The following is a 10,007-nucleotide window of genomic DNA, read 5'->3' on the forward strand; positions in this document are numbered from 1 at the left end:
AATACTTGTCTTATGCTTTCATGGGCTAAATCTTAATCACATAGGTTAATTAGTCCACTAACTAGCCCACTAATTTGGGTGGGTTGGGCCATAGAAGTCCATTAAGGTGTTAAGTCCAATAAGGTAACTAATAAGCCTTAGTAAACACTTAAGTATAGTTAAGGAACCATAAAACTAAGTAATTTCCATTAATAAGTAACAATTACTTTTACTAGCCATAATATCCCAATTATGGCAAAAGTTTAACGTGTACCAAGTTCGTAGCTCGCTTGAAACAATAAGTGACACTAACGGTCGTAAATGCAATCAAGGATCACGTTAAGTAACTAAGTACCTAAAAACACTTTGTAAGGAATTAACAAATGTAATTAACATAACTAATGATCCCAGAATATAATCTATCTCAGAATGCACAAGTACGCAGTTTCGTGAAAGAAATAAACATAATTAAAAGTCGAAAAAGTCGGGTCGTTACATATAGTGCCTTTCTTAGTAAAATTGAACGAACTTCGGTTTCTCAAGCCTTACTTGATTCTAAATGGGTGATCCCTATGCAAGAAGAGATATGTCAATTTGAACGTTTGAAAGTATGGCAGTTAGTTCCAAGACCAACAGGTCAACGACCAATCGAGGTTAAGTGGATATTCAAGAACAGAAAAGATTCTGATGGGGTTGTGGTTAGAAATAAGGCACGTCTTATGGCTAAAGTATATCCACAACAAGATGGTATTGACTACGATGAGACATTTACTCTGGTTCTAAGGATTGAGGCTATTCATCTTTTTCTTTCTTATGCTTCTCATATGAAGTTCATGGTGTTTCAAACGGATTTCAAAATTGCTTTTCTGAATGGAAATCTTCAAGAGGAAGTCTACGTTGATAAACCAGAAGGATTTGTCAATCCTATTCATCCGAACCACATTTACTACTTGGAGAAAGCTTTGCATGGTCTAAAGCAAGCACCGTGTGCATGGTACGAGACCTTGACAAAGTATTTTCTGGAAAATGGCTTCTCTTGTGGAACAATTGACACAACGCTCTTCATCCATAAAAACCACAGTCACATTCTTTTAGTTCAAATTTACGTTGATGATATTATTTTGGGTTCCACGTCCTCGGCCCTATGAAAAGAATTTGGTGACCTTATGGCCAACAAATTCGAAATGAGCATGCTTGACCAGCTCAATTTCTTCTTGGAGTTACAAGTCACACAATTACCAAATGGCATTTTTATCAGTCAAACTAAATACAATAGCGATATGCTAAAACGTTTTAAAATGACTGGTTTGTGAACAATGTCAACCCCAATGAGGACTTTGCTGAATGCTAATGAAAATGGGGAACCCTTTGATATAACTCTTTATCGAAGCATGGTTGGCTCTCTCATGTACTTGACTGGAAGTAGACAAGACATTACACTTGATGTAACTGTCTGTGCTCGATTTCAGTCCAACCCTAAGAAATCACACTCCAAAGCGGTGGTTAGAATTTTCTAATACCTTAAAGGTACACCTAACCTTGGAATCTGGTATCCTCATGGATCTGATTTCAATCTCACTGCTTATACGGATGCGGATGATGGTGGTTGCCACGTTGATAGAAAAATCGCATATGGATCCATTCAGATGTTGGGGAATAGATTAGTTGGTTGGTCATCCAAGAAACAAAACTTTGTTTCATTGTCAACAGCTGAGTGTGAGTACATTGCTGCAACTCACTGTTGTTCTCAAGTTTTGTGGATGCAAACTCAAATAATAGACTATAGTTTTAAGATCACTAAGACCCCAATATAATGTGATTACCATAGTGCCTAGCAACCTGGTTCAACACTCTAAGATCAAGCACATATATATCCTTTATCACTTTATCAAGGACCATGTAAAAAAGGAAGATATAGAATTATACTTTGTGCCTACAAAAGTACTATTAGTCGACATGTTCACTAAACATTTGGATGAGGTTAGGCTAAAGTTCCCGGTTCAACAAATAGGCATGGTGGAGTATAATTCTTAATTTCCTTACTACATGTGCTACTTATACCCGAGATCTTGTGTTTAGGGAGAGTATATACTTTTAGGGGGAGCAACTAAACTTCAAATGCCTTAGATATTATCTTTCTAGGGGAAGTCTTTAGATTCTTTTCCTGCATTTAATTTTCAATAGTTATGATAGGGGGAGGTAACTGATTGATATCTTGATTCAAGGGGGAGTTTATAATTTTCTTTAGGAATGATCAAAATGTTGATTTACTTAATTGTATATCATATTTTGAGGGGGAGAAAGGGAGAAAATGAAAAAGAAAATTGTTTTTCAAAAAGTGGATTCATAAAAACTTGTGTTTTATTTTATAAAATTCACTTTGGCTTGTATACATCTCCAATATGCAACCCGTTTAACAATTGGTATCACTGGAAATTTATACATTGTTCAAAATCAATAAGTACAAATATTATTTTTGTAAAATCCAAAAAAATTAGAAAAGTTTAAAATTTGAAAAGATTTGATTTTCTTAAATAAATGCTATTTTTAGCATGTTACCGAATCTGACAACCAAACAGTGCAGATTCGTTATGTTCCAAAATGGTCAGATTCACTCATCTTAAAATTTAATGAAAAAATTATAAACTTGTTCTTAAATTCATTCTGATTCACCAAGGTTTCAATTAAAAATTAAATGAGAACACTTAGTGGACTGACATTCGGTTTCTTAGGGCCCATTCAGTATCAATTTGGTTAGGCCCAAGTTTGACCCAGATTCGGTGTATAAATATAAGAGTCAAAGTTAAAAATGTTTACTTTTCATATTTCAAAGCAAACCGAATATGAGCCTAATCTACCGAATTCGAGTGTATTTTCATTCAAATCTTTAGTAAATTCTCTTTTTAATCAAGTTTGTTTGTTAAAATACATAGATCTAAGTTGAATATATGTTTCTAAATCAAAATAGATCACTGTTTTCATGAGTAAGATAACTAGATGATTAAATCTTCGAAAAACCAAATCTGATAATATGTTTTTAAATCTTTAAACCGAATCAAATTTGTGTGCTTTTGTGATGATATCTTGAGTCTAAATGATGACTGATAAGTAGATCTTTCATGTAAATGACTTAGATTTCATGTGCATGTTTAATTCTAGTTTAATGGATTCTGTACATACCGAATTTGTTTAAGCTACAGTTACCAAATTTGTTCTAACTGTTACATGCTTATCTGATATTTCAGAATTTAAAAGTGATTTTGATTATGAACTTAATGACAATATGACTAGAGATGCATGAATAGAGTATTAACTTGATACCGAATCTGGTGACTTTTGGTTAGATTTCAAACATTATACTTATGATTTGAATTTGAATAATGTAGCATGCTAATCTAGTTCATGAATGTAAAGGGATAAGTATATATTTTAACCGAATCTGAGGAATTTAGTAGTTACCGAATCTAATTAATGTTGTGAACAATAACTAAGTGTTGTTAGCATTTTGGTTAATTTATTTGTTTAATCATGATCAATCCGTATCTTGCATGATAATACTTGATGTGTTTGAATCTTAAATGTTTAACACGGATTTCATGGTGGTCAGACACTTGTAAATATTTGGAATAAAAGTTTGGGTTAAAGCTATAAATAGGCTATATACTTTCAGTTTTGTCCCAATGTAGGCTATATACCCCAAAAAATACCAATGTAGGTTATATACTCTTAAAAATTGTATCGATGTACACAAATTTAACTAGTTACCTGCTGAACCGGTAAAGTTAATTATTTAACATTTTTTTTTTGCATTTTATATGGCTACAAATAGATCATATACTTTCCGTTTTGTTCTGATGCAGGCTATATACTTTCAGTTTTGTTCCGATGTAGGCTATGTACTTTCAGTTTTGTTCCGATGTATCACCAACGTCATTCTCCACGTATGATGTCACATCATCGTTTAGTTGTTTATCCGGTTAATAAGTTTTGTTCGTTCACATTAGTACACTTTATGAAAGTATATAGCCTACATTGGTATTTTTCGGAGTATATATCCTACATTGGGACAAAAATGAAAGTATATGGTCTATTTATGACTTTAACCCTAAAAGTTTTTATAATTTATAAAATCCATAAAAATTTATAAACTTGGAAAATGAAAAAGATTTCAAAGGAAATAAAAATGAAGACATGTGATTATTCTTAACATGTTGTGGTCTTTTATTCTTATCAGGCAGCTAATGGAAAATAATTACTTCATCAATTCTGAGACTAATATTCCTGGTAACTACTGGTTGGCCATACTGGAAAGGCATCAACTCTGGCCCATCTTTACACATACAAGTCCCATCCGTACGGATTTGAACCCCATGTTTACATTTCCCCTATCCGTATGGTTACACCCATCCGTACGGATTCAAGACCTATCTGTACGGATACAATCTGCATCAGTACGGATGCAGTTCATCTGTGGCAACATCAGGTTTTGGAGCTTAAACACCCTAAATCTCATTTTTGCAATGCTTTAACACCGAATCTTGTACAGAAAACATATATAAATCATATGTAAACGTTTCCTAACATATATGGTGTTTACAATGCCATCAATTCCAAATTTTAGTTCAAAATACACATTTATACAAAACTAGATAAAAACCTAAATTTGAATCAGATTTTTAACATGAAATTGGTTGTAATTTATCTTAAAACATTTCAGAAAATACGTCCAACGATTTATTCTTTCAATTGAGATTAAAATCACAAGATTTGAGATTAGTGTTTATGAAATATCGTGTGTGTACATGTTCTGTGTTTCGCAATGTTTCCAAAAGAGGAAACTTAAAAGAAGCAGGTGTTTTAAGGCTCAAGAGGTTCCCATCATGGGAGGGAAATCACTTCCATCATTCACACGGGTATTTACCAAATATCTAAAATCTTGACACATCATTAAACAGCCCTAACGAGGTCCAATTTTAATAAACAAACATGTTCTGCGACCATTGTCACAAAGCACACTTAACTGACAAGTCAAATAGTTATAGACATATAATTATAGAAATACTAATATTAATAAATTAATATTAGTCGAGGGTAAAATGGTCAATTACCGCTAGGCCCAATGTGAGGTTGTTACAACTCTACCCCCTTAAGGAGATTCCGTCCTTAGAATCTAGTCATGGTCAACAAGTAAGGGTAACGAGTTCTCATAAGTTCCTCTATTTCCCAAGTTGGGTTGGCTCCTAGACTATGCTTCCACTCTATCAATACCATCGGTATCTGGTTATGATGTAACTTAGTAATCATCCTACTTATAATTCTTACAGGCACCTCCACTAACTTTTTACTCATATCAACTTGTAATCTTGCAGTGGTAGAATCTGACTTTCATCGTCTACTTTGCACTTACGAAGATAACACACGTTGAATATATTATGAATACCAACTAACTTTATAGATAGATCTAACACTACCATTTGATCATTCAGCACTTGTCGAATATTAAAAGGCCCAATACACCTTGGTACTAACTTGACACTTTTACCGAAACGAATAACGCCCTACCATGGTGACAGTTTCAAATACACATGTTCACCTATTGTGAAGGTAACCGATCACCTGTGTGGATCTGTGTACATTCTCTACCTATCTCTTGCAGCTTTCAACTTTTCACGTGAAATAACCACTTTTTCTGCAGTCTGTTGTACTATTTCTGGACACACAAATTGTTTCTTTCCGGCATCTAACCAACAAGTCGGAGTTCTACATCTGCGACCATAAAACATTTCATACGGTGGCGTGTCTATACTGGAGTAGTACGAGTTATTTTAGGTGAATACAATCAGAGGTAAATGAGAATCCCACGATCATTCATAATCTAATACGCAAGCTCTTAGCATATCCTCTAAAGTCTGAATAATGTGCTTGCTTTGACCGTCTGTCTGAGGATGATATGATGTGTCGAGATTAACACGAGTACCCAAATTCTGTTGTAGACTCTGTAAAAAATTGGACACAAACCTTGAGTATCTGTCTGACACTATTAATAGAGGTATCCCATGTCGAACTACAATCTCATTTACATATAATTGAGCTAATTTACTTAATGAATATGTATCACTTGCAGCTAGAAAATACACGCTTTTAGTCAATCTGTCAACTATCACCCGAATCATGCCATGACCTTTCTGGGTTTGGGGTAACTTTATTTCAAAATCCATCGTTATGTGCTCCCACTTTCATTCAGGAATCTTAAGTTGACGTAACGATCCGTAAGATTTCTGGTGTTCTGCCTTTGCTTGAGCGCATATATGACACTTTTCCACAAATGCGCAATGTCTTTCTTCATGGTTGGCCACCAATACACAGGTTTCAAATCATGATATATTTTCGTTCTTCTAGGATGAATAGATAATCTTGATTTGTGCGCTTTAGTTAAGAACTCCCTCAAATCGACAAAGTAACAGAACCTAAATTCTATTATTAAAAGTCTTTAATCCACAAGAATCTTTAATTAAATCCACTTTTTGTTTCATTAGAATTTCAGATTTCGGGTGTTCATCCCTCATAGCTTATATTTGAGTTATTTTCAAGCGTTCAATTAGATCTGATACAATCTCAATTCTCAGGAACTTCAAATTGTCATTGGATTTCTTTCTACTCAAAGCGTCAGCAACCATATTTGCTTTACCTGGATGATAATGAATCTTACCATCGTAATCCTTGATTAGCTCTTGCCAATTTCCCATGCGCATTTTCAATTCTTTCTGAGAGAAAATATGTTGAAGACTTTATGATTGGTACAAATCATACAAAAAGTGCCGTAATTTCAATGCAAATACAACTGCAACCAATTCTAAATCATGTGTTGGATAATTTCTCCCATGTGTTTTTAGTTGTCTTGAAGCATAAGCTATTACTTTATCTCTTTACATTAACACACAACCCAAACCCGCTAATGACGCGTCGCTATATACAATAAAATCATTTGAACCCTCAGGCAACGCTAATATTGGAGCTTGACATGTTTAAATTTCTGAAAGGCATTCTTCTGTTCATTACTCATTCGAAAGGTCACATCTTTTTTGGTCAACTTGGTCAAGGGACTTGCAATTTTTAAGAAGTCTTTGATAAATCTACGGTAATACCCTACTAAACCAATAAAACTATTGATCCCAGTTGGAGTCTTCGGTGAACTCTAATTCATTACTGCTTCTATTTTGGATGGATCCACTTTGATATCATCTTTACAGATACCGTGACCCAAAAATTGAACTTCTCTTAACCAGAACTCATACTTAGAAAACTTGACGTACAACTTTTCCTATTTCAGTTATTCTAACACTTGTAGCAGTTGCGTAGCATGCTCTGATTATGTTTTTGAATAAAGTAGTGTATCATCAATAAACACTATTACAAATTTTTCAAGAAACTATCGACACACTCGATTCATCAGATCCATAAACACTGCCGAAGCATTCTTTAACCCAAACGGCATAACCAAAAACTTATAATGGCCGTATCTTGTACGAAAAGTAGTCTTTGGAATTTCGTTCTCAGTTACACGAACTTGATGATAACATGATCGTAAATCATTCTTGGAGAAGTACGATGATCCCTGTATCTAATCAAATAAATCATATTGTCATAACCCGTCCTTAACCGTAAGAACGTGTTAGATAACGTATGATTTCATTGCGAGGTATTGACCTCTATATGCGACATTTTTAAAAGAAAAACTGCATATATTATACATTACAAACCATGATTCTTATTTTTTTATACAAGATTTGGACGAAATAAAGATGATTATCGTTTAGCGATAATCTTCGACTTACAAACTTTACAAATGATGATAACAACACGATTTCTAGCATATTTTACAACACAAGTTCTTGGATATGCAGTTTTATTTTTGACACAAATATGCGTACGCAAGATCCTGCTCAAATTCAACATAATGCAGCGGAAGCTTCTAATTATCACCTGAGAATAAACATGTTTAAAACGTCAACATAAAGTTGGTGAGATATAGGTTTAGTGCCGGCAGCAATATATATATATATATAGACCACAAGATTTCATATATAAACATTTTCATAAAAATATTCTAAGTGGTTGAGCACTTGGTAACCATACTTAACATTTAATCACGTCGCATATTCCCTTTAATATGAAATCTTACTACACCGTACCAAGTGTAGTCACAAAACGAAGTACTGTGCAACCGTTGAATACTGGTCGTCCAGTCCGGTTGGGGTTGTCAGGCCCGATAGATCTATCAACAGGATTCGCGTTTACAATACCGCTGTAAATATTAGTTACCAAGCTACAGGGAAGTATGCCAGTGGTACAACTCAACGTAGAATATATTTTCAGTTACTTGTGTCCATAACGTAAAACATAAAATACATGTATTCTCATCCCGATATATTTAGAGTTTAAAAGTGGGACTATATACTCACTTTCGTCTTGAAGATATATATAATTTGACTTGGTCTCCGGTTGATATCACGAACCTATCCATATATAATATATCAATACCTTTTCTTTTTAAACAAACGTCACATATATATACTTCTTATACTTTTAATACTTTTAATAATTTCTTAGTCCGTAGTTAGCAGTTCGTTGTTAGTAATTCAATTTTAATGGTTCATTTTTAGATGTTTAATATACCCGCAATGAAATAAATAAAACCCCCAACGAAATAAATAAAACCCCATCGTATATGTATTGGTCGAGATTAATCTTGACCCACGGTACCGGTGTTGTCAAATGACGTGTTGCGTACATAAAGTACCGGTGTTGTCAAATGACATGTTGCGTACAATCATGAGATCTTATGATTAATCTTCTCGTATTGTTTACGTGTGATCCTGAACCATATAAAATTAAATTATGAGTACATATATATAAAATATCATGTTATTTTAAAAAGATGTGATTTATTTAATTTTCTCCAATTATTTTCGTAGCTAAACTAGTCTTAGATATCCGATCTCGTTTTGGTCATAGTTTCTTCGTTACAACTCCGTTTTCGTTGATTCAACTTGCCACTTCCTTGGATCGAGTCCCTATTTAAGACTATGAACTGTAAATACCTTAGTTTGTATTTGAAATCACAGGTCATAGGTCAAACTTTAGTGAAACTTATGAAGTTAATCATTTTCCATCATGTAAACAACCTTAAATGATTATTTTTCTAAAAATACTTATACTTTGAGTTAAATCATGAAATTTTTATGTGTTATCATATTTATAGTAAAAATCATTTTTCCAGAAAATAAACCTCCAATTCAAAGTTTAAGATGGTTTTTAATTATCCAACCCAAAACAGCCCCCGGTTGCACTCCGATGTCGTAAATTCAGTTTTTAAGGTGTTCTTTGAAAAACCAAGTTATACCTTGTTAAATTAGCATATATTTAAGATATATTACAGGTCTTGAAGTATTTTAAAAGTTAAGTTAGAAGGATCTATTTAGTTTGCAAACAAGTTTGAAAACTTTCAAACTATGTTCTTGTTGTTAAACTTTTATACCACAAAATAAGATAGCTATATATATATATGAATCGAATAAGGTTATGAACATAGATTCTACCTCAAGTTCCTTGGACAAGGTTGCTGTAAAAGAGGAGTAAGAACCTAGAACCAAAAGGGTGATGGAAGTGGATGAAAGATTGGAAGTAAGTTGGTGTTCTTGGAAGGATTTCTTGAAGTGTTTTTGTAAGGTTTTCTTATGAGGTTTAAGGGTTGTTTTTGAAGCTAAATGATGGAGAAAATGTTTGGAGATGATCAAGTATGAAGTTAAGAGTATTTTGAGAGAGAAATGGAAGTGTAAGTATGAGAAAATGGGGTGAAGAAATGGTGTGCATGCATAAAAACGTTTTTAGGTTATAAAGGAAAAAAAAGATACCTAACTTTGTTTTCTTGCTAAATAATTCATGCTACTTGACAAATGGTTGGTTCCACATGTTTCTTAATCATTTAAGGCTGCTAAGGAGCAGATTTTTATTGGTATATACCAATA

The sequence above is a fragment of the Rutidosis leptorrhynchoides genome, chromosome 5 (genome assembly GCF_046630445.1).
Source record: "Rutidosis leptorrhynchoides isolate AG116_Rl617_1_P2 chromosome 5, CSIRO_AGI_Rlap_v1, whole genome shotgun sequence".
Classification (NCBI taxonomy): Eukaryota; Viridiplantae; Streptophyta; class Magnoliopsida; order Asterales; family Asteraceae; genus Rutidosis; species Rutidosis leptorrhynchoides.